Source organism: Carcharodon carcharias, chromosome 8 (assembly GCF_017639515.1).
Source record: "Carcharodon carcharias isolate sCarCar2 chromosome 8, sCarCar2.pri, whole genome shotgun sequence".
In the NCBI taxonomy this organism is placed as follows: domain Eukaryota; kingdom Metazoa; phylum Chordata; class Chondrichthyes; order Lamniformes; family Lamnidae; genus Carcharodon; species Carcharodon carcharias.
In genome coordinates this window covers 120,526,944-120,540,940 of record NC_054474.1, presented here as the reverse complement: position 1 = coordinate 120,540,940, position 13,997 = coordinate 120,526,944, and the positions used below count along the sequence as shown (strand labels likewise).

The 13,997-nt window shown below is 40.3% G+C and overlaps 1 protein-coding gene across 1 annotated transcript in view; it reads left to right on the top strand.

Moving 5' to 3' along the window:
- The window catches only part of grin1a (glutamate receptor, ionotropic, N-methyl D-aspartate 1a), a 400,833-nt gene that overhangs the window by 198,886 nt on the left and 187,950 nt on the right, over nucleotides 1–13,997 (top strand). The window lies entirely within an intron of this gene.

The following is a 13,997-nucleotide window of genomic DNA, read 5'->3' as shown; positions in this document are numbered from 1 at the left end:
ATTCATGAAAGGATCGCTTGTGGGAAGAATGGATTGATGGAAGGATGTGTTGATGGAAGGATGTTTTCATGTGAGTTTGTGTTGATGGAGGGATGGGTTGATAGAGGGACATGTAGGTCAAGGATATGTTGAGGGAAGGATATGTGGGTAGGGGGATGTGTTGATGGATGAATGGATTGAAGGAAGGATGTGTTGATGGAAGTATGTGTTGACAGTGGGATGTGTTGATGGTTGGATGGATTGATGGAAGGATTGATTGATGGAATGATGGATTGAGGGAATGATGTGTTGATGGAAGGATGTTCCGATGGATGGATGTTGATGGAAAGTTGTGTTGATGGAATGCTGTGTTGATGGAAGGATGTGTTGATGGAAGTATGTGTTGATGGAAGGATGTGTTGATGGAAGTATGTGTTGATGGAAGGATGTGTTGATGGAAGGATGGATTGATGGAGGCATGTCTTGATTGAAGCATGTGTTGATGGAAGGATGGTTTGATGGATGATTAGATTGATGGAAATATGTGTTAATGGAAGTAGGTGTTGTTCGATGATTGTGTTTATGGGGGATGTTTTGATGGACTGATAAGTTAATTGAAGGATGTGTTGATGGAAGGATGTTTTCATGTAAAGTTGTGTTGAGGGAAGCATATGTTGATAGGGGGAGGTGTTGATGGATGAATTGATTGAGGGAAGGATGTGTTGATGGAAGTATGTGTTGACTGTGGTATGTGTTGATGGTTAGATGGATTGATGGAAGCATCGATTGATGGAATGATGGATTGAGGGAAAGATGTGTTGATGGAAGGATGTTCCGATGGATGGATGTTGATGGAAGGATGGATTGATGGAAGGATGTGTTGATGGAGGAATGTGTTGATAGAAAGATGGAATGAGGGAAGGATATGTTGATGAAAGGATGTGTTGCTCGAAGGATGTGTTGGTAGAGGGCTGTGTTGAAGCAAGATTGGATTGATGGAAGGATGTTTTGAAGGAAGTATGTGTTGATAGAGGGATGTGTTGATAGAAGGATATGTTGATGGAAGTTTGTGTTGATGGTAGGAGTGTTGATGGAAAGATGTATTGATGGGAGGATGTGTTGATGGACGGATATGCTGATGGAAGAACGTGTTCATGGAGGGCTATGTTCATGGAAGGATGTGTTGATGTGGGGCTGTGTTGAGAGAGGTATGTTTTGATGGAAGGATATGCTGAGGGCAGGACATGTTGATAGAGGGATGATTTCTTAGAAGCATGTGTTGATAGAAGGACGCATTGATGGAAAGATGTGCTGATGGAAGGATGTGTTGATGAAGGGATGTTTTGATGGTCGTATGTGTTTCTAGAGCGACGTGTTGATAGAGGGATATGTTAATGGAAGGATGTATTGATGGAGGGATGTGTTGGAAGAAGGATGTTTTGATGGTAGAATGTGATGATAGAAGCATGTGTTGATAGAAGGATGTGTTGAAAGAGGGATGTGCTGATGGAAGAATGGATTGATGCATGGAGGTGTTGATGGAAGGCTGTGTTGATAGAATGATGTGTTGATAGTGGGATGTGTGGATGGAAGGTTGGATGATGGTTGGATGTGTTGATGGAGGGATGGATGTGTTGATGGAAGGATGTGTTGATAGCAGGATGTGTTAATGTAAGGATGTGTTGATAGCAGGATGTGTTGATGGAAGGATGTGTTGATCAAAGGATGTGTTGATGGAAGTATGTGCTGACAGAGGGATGTGTTGATGGTAGGATGAATTGAAGGAAGAATCAATTTATGGAAGGATGGATTGACGGAAGGATGTGTCGATGGAAGGCTGTATTGATAGAATAATGTGTTGATAGTGGGATGTGTGGATGGAAGGTTGGATGATGGTTGGATGTGTTGATGGAAGGATTTGTTGATAGAGGGATGGATTGATGGAAGGGTGTGTTGATGGATGGAGGGATGTGTTGATGGAGGGATGTGTTGATAGAGGGATGGATTGATGGAAGGGTGTGTTGATGGATGGATGGATGTGTTGATGGAGGGATGTGTTGAGAGAGGTATGTTTTGATAGCAGGATATGCTGAAGGAAGGAGGTGTTGATAGAGGGATGTTTTCTTAGAAGCATGTGTTGATGGAAGGATGTTTTGACAGAAACATTTATTCATGGAAGGATGTATTGATGAAGGGATGTTTTGGTGGTAGGAAGTGTTTCTAGAGCGATGTGTTGATAGAGGGATATGTTAATGGAAGGATGTATTGATGGAGGGATGTGTTGAATGAAGGATGTTTTGATGGTCGAATGTGATGTTAGAAGCATGTGTTGATAGAAGGATGTGTTAAAAAAGGGATGTGTTGATGGAAGAATGGATTGATGGATGGACTTGTGGATGGAAGGCTGTGATGATAGAATGATATGTTGATAGTGGGATCTGTGGATGGAAGGTTGGATGATGGATGGATGTGTTGATGGAGGGATGTGTTGATAGAGGAATGGATTGATGGAAGGATGTGTTGATGGATGGATGGATCTGTTGATGGAAGGATGTGTTGATGGCAGGATGTGTTAATGGAAGGATGTGTTGATGGAAGGATATGTTGATGGAAGGATGTGTTGATAGAGGAATGTGTTGATGGAAGGATGTGCTGATGGAAGTATGTGCTGATAGAGGGATGTTTTGATGGTAGGATGAATTGAATGAAGAATCGATTTATGGAAGGATGGATTGATGGAAGGATGTGTTGATGGAAAGATGTGTTGATGGAGGGATGCCTTGATAGAAACATGTTTTGATGGAAGGATGTTTTGTTGTAGGAAAGTTTTGATGGAAGGATGTGTTGATAGTGGAATTTGTTAATCAATGGATATGTTAATAGAGGGATGTGTTGAAAGAGGGATGTGTTGATGGAAGAATGGATTTATGGAAGAGTCTGCTGATGGAAGGATGGATTGATGGAAGGATGTGTAGATGGAAGTATGTGTTGATAGATGGATGTATTGATAGAGGGATGTGTTGTTGGAAGAATGGATTGATGGAAGGATGTATTGATGGAATGATGTGTTGATTGAATATTGTGATGTTAGAGGGGTTTGTTGATGGAAGGATGGATTGATGGACAGATGTGTTGAAGGAGGGATGTGTTGATGGAAGAATGGATTTATGGAAGAGTCTGCTGATGGAAGGATGGATTGATGGAAGGATGTGTAGATGGAAGTATGTGTTGATAGATGGATGTATTGATAGCCGAATGTATTGATGGGGTGATTTGTTGATGGACAGATATGTTGATGGAAGGATGTGTTGTTGGAGGGCTGTGTCCATGGAAGGATGTGTTGAGGGGAGGATGTGTTGATAGAGGTATATGCTGTTAGAAGGAGGTGTTGATAGAAGGATGTGTTGATGCAAAGATGTGTTGACGGAAGCATGTATTGATGGAGGGGTATGTTCATAGGAGGATGTTTTGATCGAATGTTGTGTTTATGGAAGGCTGTGTTGATTTAAGTTGGGATTGGTGGAAGAATGTGTTGATGGAGGGATGTGTTTCAAGCAGGATGGATTGATGGAAGGTTGTGTTGATGGATGGTTGTGTAGATGGAAATATGGATTGATGGAAGGACGTTTTGATGGAAGAATGTGTTGATGGAGGGATGTGTGGATATATGTATCTGTTGATGGAAGGATTGATTGATGGAAGATTGGATTGATGGAAGGATGTATTGATGGAAGGATGTGTGGATGGACTGATAAATTATTGGAAGGATGTGTTGATGAGGGCTGTTTTCATGAAAGGATGTGTTGATGGAGAGATATGTTGATAGAGGGATGTTTTGGTGGAAGGATATGTTGAGGGAAGGATGTGTTGATGGAAAGATGTTTTGGTGGACGTTTGTGTTGATGGTGCAATGTTTTGATGGTAGAATGTGTTGATAGAGGAATGTGTTGATGGAAATATTTGTCAATGGAAGGATGTGTTGATGGAAAGATGTGTTGATGTAAGAATGTATTGATGAAGAGATGTGTTGTTAGAAGGATGTTTTGATGGAAGGATGCGTTGATGGAAGTATGTGTTGATAGAAGTATGTCTTGATGGGAGGATGTGTTGATAGAGGGATGTGTTGATGGAAGGATGGTTGATGGAAGAATGTGTTTATGGAAGCATGTGTTGATAGTGGAATGTATGGATGGTAGGATGGATTCATGAAAGGATCAATTGATGGAAAGATGGATTGATGGAATGATTTGTTTATGGAAGGATGTGTTGATGGATGAATGTGTTGTTGGAAAGTTGTGTATAATGAAGGATGGTTTGATAAAGGGATAATTTGATGGAAGAATGTATTGTTGGAGGGATGTCTTGATCAAAGTATGTGTTGATAGACAGATGTATTGATAGAGGGATATGTTGTTGGAAGAATGGATTGATGGAAGGATGTATTGATGGAATGATGTGTTGATTGAATATTGTGATGTTAGAGGGGTTTGTTGATGGAAGGATGGATTGATGGACAGATGTGTTGAAGGAGGGATGTGTTGATAGAATGATAGGTTTATGCAAATATGTGTTGATGGATGGATGTTTTGTTGGAGGGATGAGTTTATGGGAGGATGTTTTGATGGACAGATATTTTGATGGAAGAATGTGTTGATGGACAGATGTTTTCATGGAAAGATGTATTAATGTAGGGATGTTTTGATAGAGGGACGTGTTCATGGTAGGATATGTTGAGGGAAGGATGTGTTAAGAGAGGGATGTGCTGATGGAAGGATGGATTAATGGAAGAATATGTTAATGGAAGTATGTGTTGATGGAAGGATGTTGATGGAAAGATGTGTTGATGGAAGGATGATTTGATGGAACCATGTGTTGATGGAGGGATGTGTTGACAGAAGGATGTCTTGATGGATGGATGTGTTGGTGGAAGGATGTGTTGATGGAAGGATTTGTTGATGGATAGACGTTTTCATAGTGTGAGGCGTTCAGGAAAAGATGTGTTGATGTAATGAAGTGTAGATAGAGGGATGTGTTGATGGAAGGATGTTTTGTTGGAAGGCTGTGTTGATAGAGGGATATCTTAATGGATGGATGGATTGATGGAAGGATTTATTGAGGGAAAGATGTGTTGATGGTAGGACATGTTGATGGAACGAGGTATTAATAGATGGATGTGTTGAATGAAGGATGTTTTGATTGAAGGGTGTGTTGATGGAAGGATGTGTTGATGGAAGGATGTGCTAATGGAAGGATGTGTTGAAAGATGGATGTGTTTATGGAAGGATGGACTAATAGAAGGAGGTGTTGATGGAATGATGTTTTGATAGAGGGATCTGTTGATGGAATGTTGGATTGATGGATGGATGTGTGTATGGAGGGATCTGTTGATAGAAGGATGGATTGATGGGATGATGTGTTGATGGCAAAATATGTTAATGGAAGGATGTGCTGATGGAAGTGTGTGTTGATGGAAGGATGTGTTTATACAAGTATGTGTTCATAGAGTGATGTGTTGATGGAAGCATGGATTGATGAAATGATGTGTTGATGGAACGATGTGTTGTTGGAGGGATGACTTGATGGTAAGATATTTTGATAGAACAATGTTTTGATGGAGGAATATTTTGATGGAAGGATGTGTTGATGGAGGGATGTGTTGATCAACGGGTATGTAGATAGAGGGATGTGCTGATAGAGGGATGTGTTGATGGAAGAATGCATTGATGGAAGGGTGTGCTGATGGAAGTTTGTGTGATAGTGGAATGTATTGATGGTAGAATGGATTGATGGAAGGATCGAGTATTGGAAGGATGCATTGATAGAAGGATGTGTTGATGGAAGAATATGTTGATGGATGTAAGTGTTGATAGCGGGAAGTGCTGATGGTAGAATCTGTTGCTCAAGGGATGTGTTGATTGATGGAAGGATGTGTTGATGGATGTTCATGTTTATAGAAGGATGTGTTGATGGAAGGATGGATTGATGGAAGGATCGATTGATGGAAGGATGTGTTGATGGAAGCATGTGTTGATGGAGGGACGTGTTGATGGAAGCATTTGTTTTTGGAAGGATTCTTTGATGGATGATTGCATTGATGGGAATATGCATTGATGGAAGGATGTGTTGACGGAAGGATGTGTTTATGGGCAGATGTTTTGATGGACAGATATGTTGATGGAAGAATGTGTTGATGGAAGGATGTTTTCCTGGAAGGATGTGTTGATAGAGGGATGTGTTCATGGGAGGATATGTTGAGGGAAGGATCTACTGATAGAGGGATGTGTTGATGGAAAGATGGATTGATGGAAGGATGTGTTTATGGAAGCATGTGTTGATTGTGGCATGTGTTGATGGTAGGATGGATTGATGGAAGGATCAATTGACGGAAAATGGATTGATGGAAGGATTTGTTTCTGGAAGGATGTGTTTATGGATCAATGTGTTGTTCGAAAGTTCAGTTGAATGAAGGATGTTTTGATGTAGGGATATTTTGATGGAAGAATGTGTTGTTGGAGGGATGTGTTGATCAAAGTATGTGTTGATAGAGACATGTGTAGATAGAATTATATGGTGATGGAAGGACTGATTGAAGTAAGACTGGATTGCTGATGGATGTGTTGATGGAATGATGTGTTGATAGATGTATGTGTTGATGGGAGGATATGTTGATGTATGGATATGTTGATGGAAGGATGGGTTGATGGAGGTATGTGTTCGTGGATGTATGTGTTGATGGAGGGATATGTTGACAGAGGGATATGTTGAGGGAAGGATGTGTTGATGGAAGGATGTGCTGCTCAAAGGATGTGTTGATGGAAGGATTTGTTGATGGAGGGAAGTTTTGATGTTAGGATGTGTTCATAGAGGGATGTGTTGATAGCGGGATGCATTGACAGATGGATGTATTGCTGGAGGGATCTGTTGATAGAAGAATGACTTGATGGAAGGATCGGTTGAGGGAAGGAAGTGTTGATAGATGGATGTGTTGATGGAATAATTGATTGATAGAAGGATGTGGTGATGGAAGAATTGATTGATGGAAGGCTGTGTTGATGGAAGGATGTGTTGATGGAATGATGTGTTGATAGATGGATGTGTCGATGGAAGCATGGATTGATGGAAGGATTTGTTGATTGAGGGATATGTTTGGCAAAGAATGGATTGATGGAGGTATGTGGTGATCGAAGAATGTGTTGACAGAGGGATGTGTTGATAGTGGTATTTGTTGATGGTAGGATGTATTGATGGAAGGATCGATTGATGGAAGCATGGATAGATGGAAGGATGTGTTGATTTAAAGATATTTGGATGGAGGGATATGTTGACGGATGTATTGATCGAAAGACCTATTGATGGATGAATAGATTGATGGAATAATGTTTTGATGGAGGAATGTGTTGATGGAAGAATGTGTTGATGGAGGGATGTTTTGATGGTAGAATGTGTTCATGGAGGGATGTGTTGATGGAAACATGTGTTAATGGAAGGATGTGTTGATGGATATAAGTGTTGTTAGAAGGATGTTTTGATGGAAGAATTTGTTGATGGAATTTTATGTTTATTTAAGGCTCCATTGACAGTAGGATGTGTTGATGGAGGGATGTGTTGATGGAAGGAGGTGTTTATGGAAGTATGTGTTAATAGTGGAATGTGTTGATGATATGATGAATTGATGGAAGGATCGATTGATGGAAGGATGGATTGATGGAAGGATGCGTTGATGGATCAATGTGCTGTTGGAAAGATGTGTTGATTGAATGATGGTTTGATGTAGTGATGTTTTGATGGAAGAATGTGTTGTTGGAGGGATGTGTTGATCAAAGTATGGGTTGGCAGAGAGATGTGTTGATAGAGGGATGTATTGATGGAAGAACGGATTGATGGAAGGATGTATTGTTGGAAGGATGGATTGATGGAAGGATGTGTCGATGGAAGGATGTGTTGATCGAATGATGTGTTGATAGAGGGATGTGTTGATGGAAGTCTGTGTTGACCAAAAAATGAGTTGATGGATGGATGTCTTGATGGAAGGATTTATTGAGGGAAGGATGTGCTGATAGCGACGTGTGTTGATGGAAGGATGGATTGATGTAAGGGTGTGTTGATGGAAGTATGTGTTGATAGTGAGATGTGTTGATGGTAGGATGGATTGATGGATGTAGTTATTGATGGAAGAATTGATTGATGGAAGAATGTTTTGATGGAAGGCTCTGTTTATAGATGGATGTGTTGATTGGAGCATGTGTTGTTGGATGGATATGTTGTTGGAAGGATTTGTTGATGGAGGGATGTGTTGTTGGAGAGATGCTTTGATAGAGGGATATGTTTTTGGAAGGATATGTTGAGGGAAGGAGGTCTTGATGGAAGGATGTGTTGATAGAGGAATGTGTTGTTGGTAGGATGGATTGATGGACGGATCGATTGATGGAAGGATGTGTTGATGGAAGGATGTGTTGATGGAAGGATTTTTTATGGAGGGATATGTTGCCGGAAGGAATGTGTTGATGGAAGTAGTTATTTTTGGAAGAATTGATTAATGGAAGAATGTTTTGATGGAAGGATGTGTTTATAGACGGATGTGTTGATTGGAGCATGAGTTGTTGGATGGATATGTTGTTGGAAGGATTTGTTGAGGGAAGGATGTCTTGGTGGAAGGATGTGTTGATGGAGGGATGTGTTGCTAGAAGGATTTGATGATGGAAGAATGTGTTGATGGAGAGATATGTTGATAGTAGGATGTTGTGATAGAGGGATATGTTGATGGAAGGGTGTATTGATAGTGGGATGTGTTGATGGAAGGATCAAATAAAGGAAGAATGGATTGATGGAAGGATGTGTTGATGGAAGGATGTCTTGATGGCGGGATGTGTTGATAGAGGAATGTGTTGATGGAAGGGTGTATTGATGGAAGGATATATTGATGGAGGGATATGTTGATCAAAGAATGGATTCATGGAAGTATGTGTTGATCGAAGGATGTGTTAATGAATGGATGTGTTGTTGGAAGGACATGTCGATAGAGGAACGCGTTGATGGAAGGATGGATCGATGGAAGGACGTGTTGATGGGAAGATGTGTTGATGGAAGGATGGAATGATGGAAGTATGATATGATGGAATGATGTGTTGATGGAAGCATGTGTTGATGGAAGAATGTGTTGTTGGAAGGATGAGTTGATGGAAGGATGAAATGATGAAAGCATGATATGAAGGAAGGGTGTGTTGATGGAAGAAACTGTTGAAGGAAGTATGTGTTGATAGAAGGATGTGTTGATGGTAGGATGTGTTTATGGAAGCATGTGTTGATTGTGGAATGTGTTGATGGTAGGGTGGATTGATGGAAAAATGGATTGATGGAAGGATGTGTTGATGGAAGGATATCTTGATGGTGGGATGTGTTGATGGAGGGATGTGTTGCTAGAAGGATTTGGTGATGGAAGAGTGTGTTGCTGGAAGGATGTGTTGATGAAGAGATATGTTCATAGTAGGATGTTATGATAGAAGGATATGTTGATGGAAGGGTGTATTGATTCTGGGATTTGTTGATGGAAGAATCAATTGATGGAACAATGGATTGATGGAAGGATGTGTTGATGGAAGGATGTCTTGATGGTGGGATGTGTTGAAAGAGGGATGTGTTGATGGAAAGATGTATTGATGGAAGGATATATTGATGGAGGGATGTGTTGATCGAAGAATGGATTCATGGAAGTATGCGTTGATCGAAGGATGTGTTAATGATTGGATGTGTTGATGGAAGGACGTGTCAATAGAGGAACGCATTGATGGAAGGATGGATTGATGGAAGGATGTGTTGATGGAAGAATGTGTTGTTGGAAGGATGAGTTGATGGTTGATGGAAGGATGGAATGATGAAAGTATGATATGAAGGAAGGATGTGGTGATGGAAGGAACTGTTGATGGAAGTATGTGTTGATGGAAGGATGTGTTGATTGTGGAATGTGTTGATGGTAGGATGGATTGATGGAAGGATCAATTGACGGAAAAATGGATTGATGGAAGGATTTGTTTCTGGAAGGATGTGTTTTTGGATCAATGTGTTGTTCGAAAGTTCAGTTGAATGAAGGATGTTTTGATGTAGGGTTATTTTGATGGAAGAATGTGATGTTGGAGAGATGTGTTGATCAAAGTATGTGTTGATAGAGAGATGTGTTGAGGGAAGGATAAGGTGATGGAAGGATGTATTGAAGTAAGACTGGATTGATGATGGATGTGTTGATGGAATGATGTGTTGATAGAAGTATATGTTGATGGGAGGATATGCTGAAGTTTGGATATGTTGATGGAAGGATGTGTTGATGGAGGTACATGTTTGTGGAAGGATGTGTTGATGGAGGGATATATTGAGAGAGAAATGTGTTGATGGAAGGATATGTTGAGGGAAGGATGTGTTGATGGAAAGATGTGCTGCTCAAAGGATGTGTTGATGGAAGGATTTGTTGATGGAGGGAGGTCTTGATGTTAGGATGTGTTCATAGAGGGATGTGTTGATAGCGGATGCATTGATCGATGGATGTATTGGTGGAGGGACCTGTTGATAGAAGAATTATTTGATGGAAGGATGTGTTGATGGAAGGAAGTGTTGATAGATGGATGTGTTGATGGAATAATTGATTGATAGATGGATGTGTTGATGGAAGAATTGATTGATGGAAGGCTGTGTTGATGGAAGGATTTGTTGATGGAATGATGTGTTGATAGATGGATGTGTCGATGGAAGCATGGATTGATGGAAGGATTTGTTGATCAAAGGATGTGTTTAACAAAGAATGGATTGATGGAGTTATGTGTTGATCGAAGAATGTGTTGATGAATGGATGTGTTGATAGCGGTATTTGTTGATGGTAGGATGGATTGATGGAAGGATCGATTGATGGGAGGACGGATTGATGGAAGGATGTGTTGATTTAAAGATATTGTGATGGAGGGATATGTTGACGGATGTATTGATCGAAAGACTTATTGATGGATGAATAGATTGATGGAAGAATGTTTTGATGGAAGCATTTGTTGATAGATGGATGTGTTGATTGGAGGATGTGTTGTTGTTCGGATATGTTGATGGAAGGATGTGTTGTTGTTCGGATATGTTGATGGAAGGATGTGTTGATGGAGAATATATTAATTGATGGATGTGTTGATGGAAGGATGGATTGATGGATGGATGTTTTGATGGAAGGATATTTTGATCGAAGGATGTGTTGAAGTATGGATGTGTTGATAGAACGACATGTTGATAGAGGAATGTGATGATAGAGGGATATGTTGATCGATGGATGTGTTGATAGAAGAATGTGGTCATGGAGGGTTGTGTTGATGGAAGACTGTGTTGATAGAGGCATGTGTCGATCAAAGAATGTATTGATGGATAACTGTGTTGATTGAAGGATTTGTTGATGGAAGGACATGCTGATGGAAGGATGTGTTTATGGAAGGTGGTTTTGATAGTGGGATGTGTTGATGGAAGGATGTATTGATAGAGAGATTTGTTGATGGTAGGATGGATTGATGTATGGATCGATTGATGGAAGGATGGATTGATGGAAGGATGTGTTGATGGATTTATTGATGGAAGAATGGATTGATGGAACAATGTTTTGATGGAAGTATGTATTGTTGGAAGGATGTGTTGATAGACAGATGTGTTGATTGGAAGATGTGTTGTTTGACAGATATGTTGACGGAAGGATTTGTTGATGGAGTGATGTGTTGTTGGAAGGATGTGCTGAGGGGAGGTTCTCTTGATGTAAGGATGTATTGATAGATGGATGTGTCCATTGAAGAATGGATTGATGGAAGGATGTGCTGATGGAAATATGTGTTGATGGAAGGATGTGTTGATGGATATAATGTTGATGGAAGTATGTGTTGATGGAGGTATGTGTTGTTAGAAGGATGTTTTGATGGAAGAATTTGTTGACGGAATTTTATGTTTATTTAAGGCTCTGTTGATGGTAGGATGTGTTGATAGAGGGATGTGTTGATGGAAGGATGTGTTTATGGAAGTATGTATTAATAGTGGAATATGTTGATGATATGATGGATTTATGGAAGGATCGATTGATGGAAGGATGTGTTGATGGATCAATTTGCTGTTGGAAAGATGTGTTGATTGAATGATGTTTTGATGTAGCGATGTTTTGATGGAAGAATGTGTTGTTGGAGGGATGTGTTGATCAAAGTATGGGTTGGTAGAGAGATGTGTTGATAGAGGGATGTATTGATGGAAGAACGGATTGATGGAAGGATGAGTTGATCGAAGGATGGAATGATGAAAGGCTGTGTTGATGGATGGCTGTGTTGTTGGAAGGATGTGTTAATGGAAGGATGTGTTGTTGGAAGGATGTGTTGATGGAAGGATGTTTTGAAAGACGGATGTGTTAATGGAAGGATGTGTTGATGGAATGATGTTTTGATAGAGAGGTGCGTTGATACAAGGGTGTGTTGATGGAAGGATGTGTTGTTAGAGGGATGTGATGATGGAAAGATGGATTGCTGGAAGGTGTTGTTGATGGACGTATGTGTTGATAGAGGGATGTATTGATGGTAGGATGAATTAATGGAAGGATCGATTGATGGAAGGATGGATTGATGGAAGGATGCGTTAATGGAAGGATGTTTTGATGGAGAGATATATTGAAGGAAGGATGTGTTGATGGAAGAATGGATTGATGGAAAGATGTGTTGATGGATGGATGTGTTGATGGACTGATATGGTGATGGAAGGATGTGTTGATTGTGGGCTCTGTCCATGGAAACATGTTGATGGAGGGATGTGTTGATAGAGGGATGTTTTGGTGGAAGCATATGTTGAGGGAAGGATGTGTTGATGGAGGGATCTGTTGTTAGAAGCATGTTTTGATGGAAGGATGAGTTGATAGTGGAATGTGTTGATAGATGGCTGTGTTGATGGAAATATGTTTCAATGGTAGGATGTGTCGATGGAATGCTGTGTTGATGGAAGGATGTGTTGGTGGAAGTATGTGTTGATAGTGGAAGGTGTTGATGGTAGGATGGATTGATGGAAGGATTGATTGATGGAAGGGTGGATTGATGGAAGGATGTGTTGATGAAGGGATGTGCTGATGATCGGGTATTTTGATGGAAGGATTTGTTTTTGGAGGTACGTGTTCGTGGAAGGATGTGCTGATGAAGGGATGTGTTGACGGAAGGTGTGTAGATGGAAGGATGTGTTGATAGAAGGATTTGTTGATGGATGGATGGATTGATGGAAGGGTGTGATGATGGAAGTATTTCTTGATAGTGGAATGTGTTGATGGTATTACGGATTTATGAAAGGATTGATTGATGGAAGGATGGAATTTTGGAAAAATGTGTTGATGGAAGGATGTGTTTTTGGAAGGATTGATTGATGGAAAATTGGATTGCTGGAAGGATGTATTCATGGAAGGATGTATTGATGGAACCATGTCTTGATGGGAGAATGTGTTGATGGACTGTTATGGTGATGGAAGGATGTGTCGATGGAGGGCCGTGTTCATGGAAAATGTGTTGATAGAGGGATATTTTGGTGGAAGCATATGTTGAGGGAAGGATGTATTGATGGAGGGATCTGTTGTTAGAAGCATATTTTGATGGCAGGATGTGTTGATGGTGGAATGTGTTGATGGTAGAATGTGTTGATAGATGGCTGTGATGATGTAAATATGTTTCAATGGTAGGATGTGTTGATGGAATGATGTGTTGATGGAAGGATATGTTGTTGGAGGGATTTGTTGTTCGAATGATGTTTTGATGGAAGGATGTGTTGATGAAAGTATGTGTTGACAGAACGATATTTTGATGGCAGGATGTGTTGATAGAGGAATGTGTTGATGGAAGGATGAATTGATAGAATGATGTGTTTATGGAAGTATGTATTGATAGTAGAATGTATTGATGGTAGGATGGATTACTGGGAGGATCAATGGATGGAAAGATGGATTGATGGAAGGATGTGTTGATAAAGGATGTGTTGATGGATGGATATTTTGATGG